General features: G+C 35.4%; 1 long non-coding RNA gene across 3 annotated transcripts in view; it reads left to right on the forward strand.

Annotated features, from left to right (window-relative positions):
- Window positions 1-13,201, forward strand: part of LOC118352800 (uncharacterized) — a 95,733-nt gene that overhangs the window by 53,919 nt on the left and 28,613 nt on the right. For all 3 annotated transcript variants that reach the window (XR_004810555.2, XR_004810553.2, XR_004810558.2), the window contains exon 4: window positions 5,901-6,025. This is a non-coding gene — a long non-coding RNA (uncharacterized LOC118352800). The remainder of the gene's footprint in view (window positions 1-5,900; window positions 6,026-13,201) is intronic.

The following is a 13,201-nucleotide window of genomic DNA, read 5'->3' on the forward strand; positions in this document are numbered from 1 at the left end:
ACCATAGAGTCGAAGGTCCATTTCTGAATTTTCTATTCTGTTTCATTGATCTATATGTGTGTTTTTGTGCCAGCGCCATACCATCTTGATGATTACAGCTTTATAATATAGCTTGAAGTCTGGAACTATCATACCACCAGCTTTTGTTTTCTTTTTCAACATTTCTTCTAAACTAGGTATTTACCCCAAAGATACAAATGTAGTGATCCGAAGGGGCACCTACACCCCAATGTTTATAGCAGCAATGTCCACAGTAGCCAAACTATGGAAAGAGCCCAGATGTTTATCAACAGAAGAATGGATAAAAAAAGATGTGGTATATATATATATATACAATGGAATATTAGTCATCAGAAAGGATGAATACTTACCATACATGCATGGAACTGGAGGGTATTACGCTGGGTCAAATAAGTCAATCAGAGAAAGACCATTATCATATGGTTTCACTCATATGTGGAATATAAGAAACAGTGTAGAGGATCATAGAGGAAAGGAGCGAAAGCTGAATGGAAAGAAATCAGAGAGGGAGATAAACCATGAGAGACTCTTAACTATAGGAAACAAGCTGAGGGTTGCTGGAGGGGAGGTGAGTGAGAGGATGAGGAAATTGGGTGATGGGCATTAAGAAAGGGCATGTTATATGATGAACACTAGGTGTTGTATGCAACTGATGAATTATTGAACTCTATATCTGAAACTAATGATGTATGTTGGCTAATTGAATTTAAATTGTAAAAAAATAACAACTAAACAACCAAAATTAGCTTATTTGAGAATTTCTCCTTCCAGTCAAGATGGAATAACAGGGACAGGATTTTCCATCCTGTCTCAAAAAACTTAAAGACAATGTATATAAAAAGTGGTTTTTCAAGATAATGGACAACAAGCAATGAAAAACCATGATCTCTGAGAAATAGGAGGAAAAAATGAGGTGAACTTTGTCATTTGGAGAGGGTTTCCAGGTCACAAGGCAGAGAAAAGAAACCCAGACAGAACCCAAGAAATTCTGAGGGGTGATTATCTAAATAATCTAAACATCCCATGTAAAGGCAAAGATTGCCAGATTCATAAAAAAGCAAGATCCAACTATATGTTACCTAAAACAAACCCGCTTTAAATATAAAAATACAAAATGTTTAAAGTAAACCATGCTCTCTCTATATATATATACAATGGAATATTAGCATAAAAAGGAATGAAATCTTGCTATTTGCAACAACATGGATAGAGCTGGAGAATATAATGCTAAGTGATAAACAAGTCAGTCAGAGAAAGGTAAATACTATATGATTTCACTCATACATGGAATTTAAGAAAAAAAATGAGCAAAGGGAAAAAGAGAGAGAAAGAGAAACTATGATACAGACTCTTAACCATAGAGAATAAACTGATGGTTACCAGAGGGGAAGTGGGTAGGTAGATGGGTGAAATACATGATAGGGATTAAAGAGTACACTTATGATGAGCACTAAGTAATGTATAGAATTGTTGAATCACTATATTGTACACCTGAAATTAATATAACACATTATATTAACTATACTGGAATTAAATATATATATATATATATATATATATATATATATATATACAAAGTAAACTATGCTCACAGTAATCAAAACAAAACAGAAACAGCTATATTAATATCATAATATATTTGGGTATTTCATGACCCAGTTGGGTTAAATAATATCCCAAGTTACTAACATCTTACATCTTACTAGTATATTAATATGGATGTATTAGGATAAAAAATATAAAGTACAGAACAAAGAATATTATCAGTGTATAAAAGGCCATTTTATAATATAAAGGTGTCAATTCATCAGAACAACAAAACAATTGTGAACATATATGCACCTAAAAATAGGGTTTCGAGATACATTATAGAAATGCAAGAATTAGAGAAATGGAAAATAGTATGAGATTTCAACATGTCTGTCTCTAAAATTAATGGAAATAGAATATCAATAAGGAGATAGAAGTCTTGACCAATACTGTCAACTAACCTGACCTAAATAATATTTGTAAAACATTCACTTAATAACAGAATACAGGGACACCTGGGTGGCTGAGCGGTTGAGCCTCTGCCTTTGGCTCAGACCGTGATCCTGGAGACCCAGGATCGAGTCCCACATCGGGCTCCCTGCATGGCGCCTGCTTCTCCCTCTGCCTGTGTCTCTGCCTCTCTCCCTCTTTCTCTCTGGGTCTCTCATAAGTGAATAAATAAAATCTTTTAAAAAAATAACAGAATACATACTTTACGAGTACACACAAAGCATTTACCCATATATATCATACATGATGACACAAAAACACATTTGAATACACTTAAAAGGAATTAAATCATACGAAGTATATATCTGATCACAGTAAAATTTCATTTTAAAATCAGTAATAGAAATATACCTGAAAAATCCCCAAATATTTGAAGCTAAATTGCACATTTCCAAATGTACCTTTAGTTCAAGTATCTTGAACTAAATGAAAATAAAAATATAGCATATCAAAACTTGTGGTATGCAGCTAAAGCAGAAGTGAAAGGGAAATAGAACTAGAATACCTTTATTAGGAAAAAAGATCTCAAATCAACTACTTCAGCTTTCATCATAAGAAACTAGAAGAAAAAAGGACAAAGAAAAATGAAAGTAAGCTGAAGAAAGGAAATAATATAGATCATAGCAGAAATCAATAAAATAGAAACAGAAAAACAATACAATAAAGAAGACCAAAGAAGAAGAAATACTTAGCAACTTGGTCTATAATGCCATTACTTTTGTACCAAACCTGATAAAGACATTCCAAGAAAAAATTACAGACCAATATCCCTTGACAACCTTAAAAATAAAATAGCCAGTTAGTTTATCAGCAAAATGAGTTTATTCAGGAATAGCAAACTAGGAACATGCAAATTATGGCAAACTAAACACAAAGAGAAGGAGTGTTCTTTTAAGAGGAAAGGAAAGAGTTGGAAGGTGCCACTTGGAATGTAATTTCATTGGAAGAGAGCTAGCCTCAGGGGTTATGGTGACTTCTCATTGTCTAAGTTGTAATAGTTCTTATTAGCTGGGTTGTTGCTGGTCACAGAGAAAATCTTTCCCCCTTCCCGGGTAGTAAAATAAGCTTCTTCCTATTGGGGTATGTAAAGTAGGCTGCCAAAAGTGGTACATGCCTGAAAGCTCCCCATTCGGGACTTCTTGACTCCATTTTGGATGAGGTTTTCTTTTACTCCTTTTCACACCCTCATAAACCTGGATGGTAATTCCTTAACAAAATTTTGTCAAATGGAATCCATTATTATATAAAAAGAAAACGTTCAGGCTGAGGTAGATTTATTCCAGGAATGAAAGTTGGTTTAACATTCAAAAATCAATCAATATAATGTAATGTATTAACAGATTAAAAAAGAAAAACCATATGACTCTCTCAATAGATGTGGAAAAATATTTGGTGAAACCCAACATCAATGCCTAATAAAAAATCTCAGCAAACTAAGAATAGAACTAAATATGTACAAAGCAATTGTAGCTCACATCAAAGACTAAATACAAAAATGAAGAAAAAGGCAAAGTTCATCTCTCACCACTCCTGTTCAACAGTGTGCTACATGTTATAATGAGTGCAATTAATCAAAATAAATGTTTTAATAAAAAAATGAAAAACCTGTCTTTACTCAAGGACAGGAACATAAGAAAACTTTTGGAAGAGTAGATATGTTCACAAGTGATTTCACAAGTAGGTACAAATGTCAAAGCTTCTCAAACTGTATACCTTAAAGTACAGTTTATTATATATGAATTATACATCAATAGCACTGTTTTAAAACTTTTATATAAAATAAGATAAATTTACTAAATCACATAATAAGAAGTCCCAAAGTAGAGCATCCATTAAGTCAGCATTTTTGATACCCAGATTGCTCTGTTTTGACCACTGTAGGCTTCACCTCTTATTGTATTAGGATGACTACAATATCTACAGCCACTGTATTTATACATAACAAAATCCAAATGTTTAAAAAAAAAAAGACATATGTTGTCCTAAGTATCTTTTTAAGAGTGGAGATAATTTTCCTAAGAAACTACCCTTCATCTGTGGTGAGCCAGAATTTCATGACATGCCCAATCTAGCAAGGAAAATGGCATATATATTGGCTAAAAGTACTTATTTCATTCCCTAAAATACATGGATCCTCAAATTTCTGAATAAAATCAGAGTTCTGATAACAAAAAGACAAATGTAAATGTCTTTTAGGAGAACTATGTCATCAGTGAATGACAATCATTAAGTGACTACCTAGTTATCATTATTGTATCAGTTCCTTGTTTGGCCTAAAGAATTCTTTATTGCTAACAAAAGACATGTATTTTTGAAATTCTGGGGGAAAATGTTAGAATGGCACAGCTCTTTAAAATTCCTAATTTATTCAAAATTATTTTTAGTGGAATATAATGAATTTTAAGCAGCTTTTTTCACACCCCAAAGATGAAACAGTGCTTATACTATTTGTATATCCTCCTTTGTCTAATATTAATTGGAATTTCATGATGTCTTAAAAATATAAACATGGGTTAACTCGAGGTAGGTGAAAATGGAACCAATGAAAATTCACTTTTAGAATATTCTTTTGCACATCAAATGTATCTATCAGGCTATAAGTCATAGCCAGGAAAATTACAGAGTCAAGAGAATTCAGTGAGCATGCTTAGGAAGGTATACATAAAATTACAAAGTTCCCCATTGAGAAAAATTGAAGAAAAAGACAAAGATATTTTTGTCAGACAAATTTTTATTTATTTATTTGTTTGTTTGTTTATTTATTTATTTTCATTGGAGTTCAATTTGCCAACATATAGCATAACACCCAGTGCTAATCCCATCAAGTGCGCCCCTCAGTGCCGGTCACCCAGTCACCCCCTCCCCCCGCCCACCTCCCTTTCCACCATCCCTTGTTTGTTTCCCAGAGTTAGGAGTCTCTCATGTTCTGTGTCAGACAAATTTTTAGAAAGCAAATAAATTCCCAAAGTGGAAGGTCTGATAGTGAGTAATAACATTAATAGATGTGCTGCAAAAGCGGGACAATTTCCAGATTTCAGCACAAATTCTAGATTAGAAGCTGGCAAATCTTTAATCCAGCATCCACCTCATCAACAAAGCAGAAAAATTAGGCCACAAAAATCTCTGTGCTAACTCCGGTGGGCAGAGTCAGGCAGTTGGGTTTCTGACCAACTTCTAGAGATAGGAGTCACTTCCATCACATCTCCTTCATTTCCCCTATGGGACAAATAGCTTGGAAGATCCAGAAACCATCAGGTGACCAGAGGATCTAAAAAGACCAGTGTCAGCACGTTTTTTTACATTGACAGGTATAAAAACCTCAAAAGGCCTTCCTGACTCCTTCTTCTCAAAATAATAAACACCAAGTCTCCAAGCTGGAGAACAAGAGAACGTGCTACATGTCTTGTTTTGACCAGTGAGTTTCTCTTCTTTTGCACTCTTTTACTTCCTCAAACACAAACTGCTCTTTTAATTTCCAAATGAAGCTGTTGATCAGAATGAATATATCTGGATAACTGCTCTGATGCAGCACTTCTCTTTGCTTGCTTTCTTCATGCTATTCGATTGAGTGCCTATCTCTGCAGAGCAGAGTACTGTGATTGGCAAGACAAATTAGGCAGCAGGTAGAGGCAGGCAGGTAATACAGTGTCTATCTTTAGGAAGTTTTAAATAATGAAAAAAAAAAATGATGCTTTAAGTTTCTGCTAAGGGAAAGCATTCCACAGGGAGGACAATACCTGAATATCTCTAGTTTAACTTCAGGTGACCTTGAATGGGAGTGTGATGAGAAGTTTCATGGCTTCCTTTGTTCAAATTAACACATATTTGGTCTTGTACAGATTCTTTTTTCAGATTTATTGCTACTTTATCCCCTTCTTTTGAAAAGGAGTTGAAAAGAACCATAATATATCCAAATTTTGAGAAGTTAGCACTGAGATCCACGGAATAAATATGTCATTCAAAGGTATAAGCACTTCAATTTCCTTCTGAATCACCATATAGCATTCTGAAATCACTGTGTGGACAGAAACCAACAGCTCTTGGCTGGTTAGAGCCTGAAACCATCTGCTTCCCTAGTTCTCCCATGTTGCTATCCCCGACACTTTCTAGTTTCCTGGTCAGGGGGGACAAATTCTTCTTTATATTCCAATATTCCTCCCACGCACTCCACATGTTTTCAAAATGCCTTCTGTCAAATGCAGACATTATTGAAATGACTTATCAAGTGAGGTGGGCAGGGAGAGCTAGCATCCCAACTCTAGTGCTTGCCTAACAGGAGTGTGCACATCAATTCCACTCCCTAGCTTAATAATAGACTTCACAATGCCCTCTCTCCTTATAACTTACCCTCACCCCCTCCATCTTGAGGTCACAGTTTTGGAAGAAAAGTCTAAAAGTCTTCCCCTTCACCTGCTCATCCCTCTTCCTCTTCAAATATTTTCCCTCCCTAACATATATGGGTTTGTGACAATGTCTTGGGATGTGCCATACAGTATAATGCATGGATACTTATTACTAAACAATAAACACTTACACAATTCTAAGCATTCTACAAGTCTAAATGTAACTTTGTGTAATAAAAATTTAACTTGTAAATTGTTTGGGAATTCATAATTTAATTGGCTGGGAATGACATTAATTCTCCAGATGTCCTCATCCTTGTTGGTCACAGCTTATTATAAATGACCATCAATAGAACTTTCAGTGGAACTGAAACTACTCAAGATAGTTCTGCTCCAGCTGTGTAAAAATTTTAAATAAATAAATGCAAACTATTCTCTCTCTTCTGGGACATTATAAAGAATGGAATGTTTCAGTTGCATACATTTTCAGCATTAAATTCATCCCGAAGAAAAGTGTGATGCTATAAATCAACCCACAGTGGTAATAAATTTCTGACTACTCCAAGAAACCACAAGATTATAACTTTTTTACATTTATTTCTTTTTTAAAACTTTTATTTATTTGAGAGAGAAACAGAGAGCATGAGTGGGGGGGGGAGGGGCAGAAGGAGAAGTAGACTTCCTGCTGAGCAGCAAACCTGATGCAGGACTCAATTGCAGGACCCCAAGATCATGACCTGAGCTGAAGGCAAACACTTAACCAGCTTGAGCTATCCAGGTGCCCCTACATTTATTCCATCCTGAGAGGTAGAGTAGATGAAAACCCACCATTCACTTGTCCATTAGACAGTTTCCATAAAGTTGTTTTTTGTTACTGTTTTTTATGAAAGCATAGGAAAATGAAAAAGACAACATGCATTAGGAGACAACATACATTTGATGTCATACTACATATCATGAAGAATGTTTTACATACACTATATATATAGTATACATATATATTACATCACTCATATTCTATTTAGGATTATCTTATTTAATCTTTATTAGAAGCTTGAGAGGTAGATTCCTCTTTGGTTTCCTATCTATAAAATTCCTATTTTACAGATATGAAACTGAAGCTCAGCAAGCCAAGTAACCTACCAATGTCACACAACCAAGAGTGACTCTGGTCTATCTATTCCAAAATCCACATGCTTTCCACTGTATCAAGGAAGAGGATATTATCCGTGGCGGAATTTGCCTAGTGAAGATCAGTTAAATAAGTTCTACCAAAGTCATTTCACTGGAATGTTGGCCAAACCTGAGTTGACTCAGACTCAGGGGGCTATTCAAAGACTTTAGCTCCCTGCCAACTATGGCTGAGTTAGAAACACACAAGCAAACAAAGGAGGAAAAGTCCTTAAATATAGGAAGTGAATTAACATCCAGTAGCTCTTAAGAATGGTTTAACGTGACTAAACATAGGGCTGTATAAGATATTTACAAAAAGAATTAGCCTAAACTCCAAATAAAAGGAGAAACATTGCCATTACTTAGGTGGGCTTAGAAAAGACTGAAGATGCTGTTTTCTCGGCAAAAAGAAAAGCTGAGCAATGTCTGCAGTATTCTGGGTGTTTATCAATAATATGTTCGGGAAGTTTAACTAAATGTAAAGATCAGTAAATCATCTTCCCAAAATGACAAGGGGCAAAGCTAATTTGCTCTATTTTTCTGCAGAAGTAGAAAGACCATCAGCAATAAAATGTCAAGAAGTACAGAAAAATTCTGAAAGACATCGTAGAACATAGTTACTGCTAAAGCCATGAGAAAAGCAACCACAATCAATGCAAAGCGATAATTATAGCATTCTTTCAAATCATCCTTAATGACAGCAAGCACAGCCTAGCCTCATTAGTAAACCACGAGGTGCTGTCCAACTAATGGAACCCACTGGCAATCTCAATAAATATTCCATTTCTGAGAGCCTTTGCAGAGAAAGTGACTTTAAAGGAGAGGAGGGGGAAAAACAATCAATTTTCTTTAAAGACTCTTGCTGCTTATAAAATTATAAATCAATCTTTCATGTGTTGCCTAAGAGTCTAAGACAAAGGAAACAAATGGAAGAAAATATTGTTTCGAAGACACACTTCATTGTTGACTTAAAACAACAAATCATTAAAGCAATCTGAACCACTGCAATTTTTCTCAAATGCATAAAAACATCAGAGCTAATCAAGTATCTTATTGTCAAGCTCAATCACACACAACCCGATCTTCACTGCTCAAGCCATTTACTTTCTCTCCTGTTATTTCAAACATTTACTTTGAAGTTAAAAGAGGGATAAAATCATTGTTGAAGGGTGCTGAATGTATGGGTCTTTTAACAGAAGGACATTTGCAAAAGGGAAAAAAGCATGTGGCAAGTTGAAGGTAAAATAACTGACTCACAATCTCTTACCAAGTTAAAATTTTTAGAAAAACAAAAGTTTTCAATTAAAGCCACAGTAACATAGTTCAGATTACAAAGGTCTCCATTGCATTTCAAGTAAATTTCCCTCTGAATCATCCAAAAGTTAGTATGAAGCCATCTTATGTTATGGCCTTCTTCTGGAAAAGACATATAATAAAGCTCTTCAATTAGTTTTTAAAATATGACAACCTCAATATCATGAAATATAAATAACGAGGGGTGTATGATCAAACAAAAAGTTTCAAAGGCAAAACGTCAGCAAAAGGATAGAAATGTATCTTCTTACATGGTCAAAAATTAATTTGTTTTACTGATTTCAATGCCTCTCTGAAAATATCTATGATCTAGGTTGAAATAGACTGTGCTATTTACCCATGAAGAAGAAATGTACACCTTATCCTTTTTAGGCTTCCACTAATTCTGATTTACACAGACTTAGTAGATAAAAGGTGATGGAAAAGTATTTTTTTCTAATTTATGAAATGTTCTGAAATGCTCAATATCCAGCAAGCTAGATAGCTCAGAAATCTGCTCCAGTATTTTGCAAACATAAGACATATGGTCTTTGGAGTTTCTTCCACACATTTTGGACCAAAGCTTTTAAAGAAAGCAGCTTAAATAAATTATCTAAAATAACTTTTTAAGTGATTCAGAAATTTGTGAAAAATAGCTCAAATGTAACTGGTTTCAGATTTCACAATTGATTTCAAATTGAAGAGTTTGATCAGACATGGAATACTCTCTCATTAAATTTTTTAATCCTGATTACAGTTGGCCAAACCTATAGACATGAAACCAAGAATTTACATTCAGTTTCAAACTCGCTTCAAATTCCATTAGATTTAAAATTCATAGTAAAATTTGTTTAATAGATACATTAGTTTTCTGTTGCCGTGTCACAGATTACTACAAACACAGCATCTTACAACATCTACTTATTATCTCACCATTTCAGAAGACTTGGAATCTCTGAGTTCTCTGCTCAGGGTCTCCCCAGACTGAGATCCAGGTGGTGAATGGAGGTGTGGTCTCATCTCTAGCTCAGGATCTTCTTCCAAATTCATTCACGTCTTGGCCAGCAGTAGGTTCTTGGCAACTGTAGGACTGAGACTCATTAGAGACTTTAATTATATCTGCAAAATCCCTCCTGCTATAGAACATAACATAGGAATGACATTCCATCTACCCACAAGTTCCAATTCTAGCCCATGGGGGGGGAGAATTTTATACATCGTATTCACAGGGGATAGGAATATTAGAATTCTGTTTACCATAGGTGTTTGTAAAAATAACACTACCATAAAATGCTACTAGATTTTATGAAAATTTAGACTATTTTTGTTTCTGGAAAAATCAGGTTATTGCAATAGAATTTACTTATACACACAAACAGTGTAAAATGTTACGGTTCATTTCCACAAGCCTTGGGATGTCATAGAATTTGGTGAAACTTCTGTACCATTCCTGCTATGAAAATGTGTTTGTTTTCTCCCAAATGTAAAGCACTCTACCCAACCAGGACAAAAAGAAATCAACCTTGAGGAGATTAGTCTTTCCCTCCCCAGGCTAGCTCAACCATAGATTCTAAGGCTATGCATTCAAAACATCTAGATCCTCTGTGAGTCTGGAACAGAGTGGGGGAAACCACATGGGGAGGCTTCATCCATTACAGAGTGGAAACTGGAGTTCAGAACACCCCACTGATTAGTATCTGGGAGGCCAGTTGCTGCATCCCGTTGCATACCGAGCACTGCAGTACCTACTCTCTTCCACAACTCTTCTACATTTGCTTGGTCCATATGACTGGATTTCTGACCCATTTCTTGGTAGGATCTCTGTTTTCCCTTTGAACAAGCTTATTGGTATGAGTCTCGACTGCCTGTCTCAGACTGTGCCCGGCCCTCCCATGAGGAACTAGGCCTCCATGTCCTTGGCTGCTGGCCACATGCTGTTCCCTGGTGGGAGAACCACAGAACCTCACTTTAAATATCACCTCTTATCAGGATTTCTGTTATCTCATTCTTCTTTAGGAATTGAACCTCAGATAAAAATACCAATCAGAATAGCAAAGTAGCCATGATTTATTTAGTGTCTGCCATATGCCAGGTATTCAGATGGATATTTTACATTTACATAAGCTTTTAACAACTTTTGAAGGAATTATTATTTACATTTTACTGATAAAGACTGCAGCTCAAAGGGATTATGTAATTTGCACTAGGTCATGGACCCGGTAAACATCAAAGCTGGGATTAAAACCAAGGGCTAAGAACATGAGAGACTCCTAACTCTGGGAAACGAACAAGGGGTGGTAGAAAGGGAGGTAGGCATGGGGTGGGGGTGACTGGGTGACGGGCACTGAGGGGGGCACTTGATGGGAAGAGCACTGGGTGTTATTCTATATGTTGGCAAATTGAACACCAATAAAAAATAAATTTAAAAAAATTAAAAAAAATTTTTAAAGCAAGCCAAAAAAAATTAAAAAATAAAAAATGAAACCAAGTTCTAGCTACTCCCCATATTCTTCCCCCCCCACCTTTAAATAGTGGGGAATATTATTTGGTTCCCAAACTAGGTCACTTTTGAGACTGAAAGAGAATCTATCAATAATTACAATTAATAAAAATCATTGCCATTGATAATTATCATTACAATAATAATGATAATCAAAATCAGTAGCATAGACATAAGCCAAGGCTATGCCAGGCATATCAAATGGTAAAAAATATTTAACTTTAGCTGTAACACCTTTTAGATCTTAGGGCCTGGTTCTTTTGTAAGTTGCCTCTTAGTGACCAATCCAACAATTAAAGTGACTTACTTCTCCAAGTGGATTTGAGCTTTTTCCCCTTGCACATTGATCACTCATGCACAGGTCAAAGCATGCTTCAAGGCTATGCTTACCTAGCAATTTCCTATTAATCTAACAAACAAACAAACAAACAAAAAAACATGAGTTTGAACTTCCTGGTTGTAAAGACTGGCAAGTCAGTTTCACATTCTTTAATTTGTTAACCTTTAATTCCTCTTCTTGATCATTAGCAAGATTTCACAATTGCATCTTAGGGACCAAAGAAACTTCAAAATAACTGAGATTTTCCCAGTTAAATCTGTATGCCCAGCTCCCAGCACAGTAATAAACACAACAAAGGTTTTCAAAATGTTTATTGATTATGATAAGTATAGATACGTACATAACCATAATATTTTTGAATATGTAGATGAGCACATGTAGACAGTTTTTAGGCAGGCTGTCTCATATCTGGATTCATATGTAGTTCTATAGTTCCATTTTTAAAATCCTCCATTATTTAATGAAAGCCTCACGAATGGAGGCTATGGTATTAATCTGCACAAAGCTCAATATGCAGTAAGAACACAATAAAGAATACAAATAAACTGATTTCAACTAACATGGTGTCGCAAAGTCTTTGGTTTTCTACAAAGCCCTTAATTATAGCCACAATTAATTTTAACTTTCATTTTCATTACATAACTTTCTAAAACGATTCTATGAATCTCTAATCTACTTTGAGATTCTCTTCAGAAGTGCTATGTAGCCTTTTAAGTTAGGTAATTCTCATTCAAGTCTTTGCATTTTCAGACTCCCGTGAGGACAAATACAAATGACTCTGGGATATTTCTTATTGATTTGGCCTTGCCTTCCATAGAGGGCAAGAACATGGTGAGCAAATTGTCTTTATAAACTCTGGCATGAAAATATAAATTTGCCATACAATTTTCTCACATATTACTGTAGGTGGGTGGTGCTTAAAATTCTCCCATGAGAAGACAACAAATATTTAAATAAATTTGGGAAACACTATACTTTCCATTTTGTCTTTCAATACTTGTTAACATCTTAAAGATTGTAGTGTGTGGCTGTGTCACTATGAACAAAGGAGAGCTTAAGACAAAGAAATGCAAGGATTCATATATAACTGAAAGATCTCCTAGCTAACGCCTAAGGAGGAAGGTTGGACCATAGACTATAGATTGAATGAGAAGCAAGTTGTTACCCAGAAGACTCTCTTTCACTGAAAAACCTTTATGGTGGGGTATGGGTAATCCCATAAATTAAAGATACTTTCCTGCTATCCTGGGGACTGGCATCCTCAAGTAGAACATTTTAATATCAATTCCCCATTCTCTGAAAGTAGATATAGAACCAGAAGCCATGTGTAGACTTTCCCACTTCTCTAAAAGAAAATCAGAGGGGTGCCTGGGTGGCTCGGTCAGTTAAGTGTCGGCCTTCGGCTTAAGTCATGATCTCAGGGTCCTGGAATCAAGCCTACATCATGTTCCCTGCTCAGAGGGAGCCACTCATGCTCTTTCTTTCTCTTAA

This window comes from Canis lupus, chromosome 29, assembly GCF_003254725.2.
Source record: "Canis lupus dingo isolate Sandy chromosome 29, ASM325472v2, whole genome shotgun sequence".
Taxonomy (NCBI): domain Eukaryota; kingdom Metazoa; phylum Chordata; class Mammalia; order Carnivora; family Canidae; genus Canis; species Canis lupus.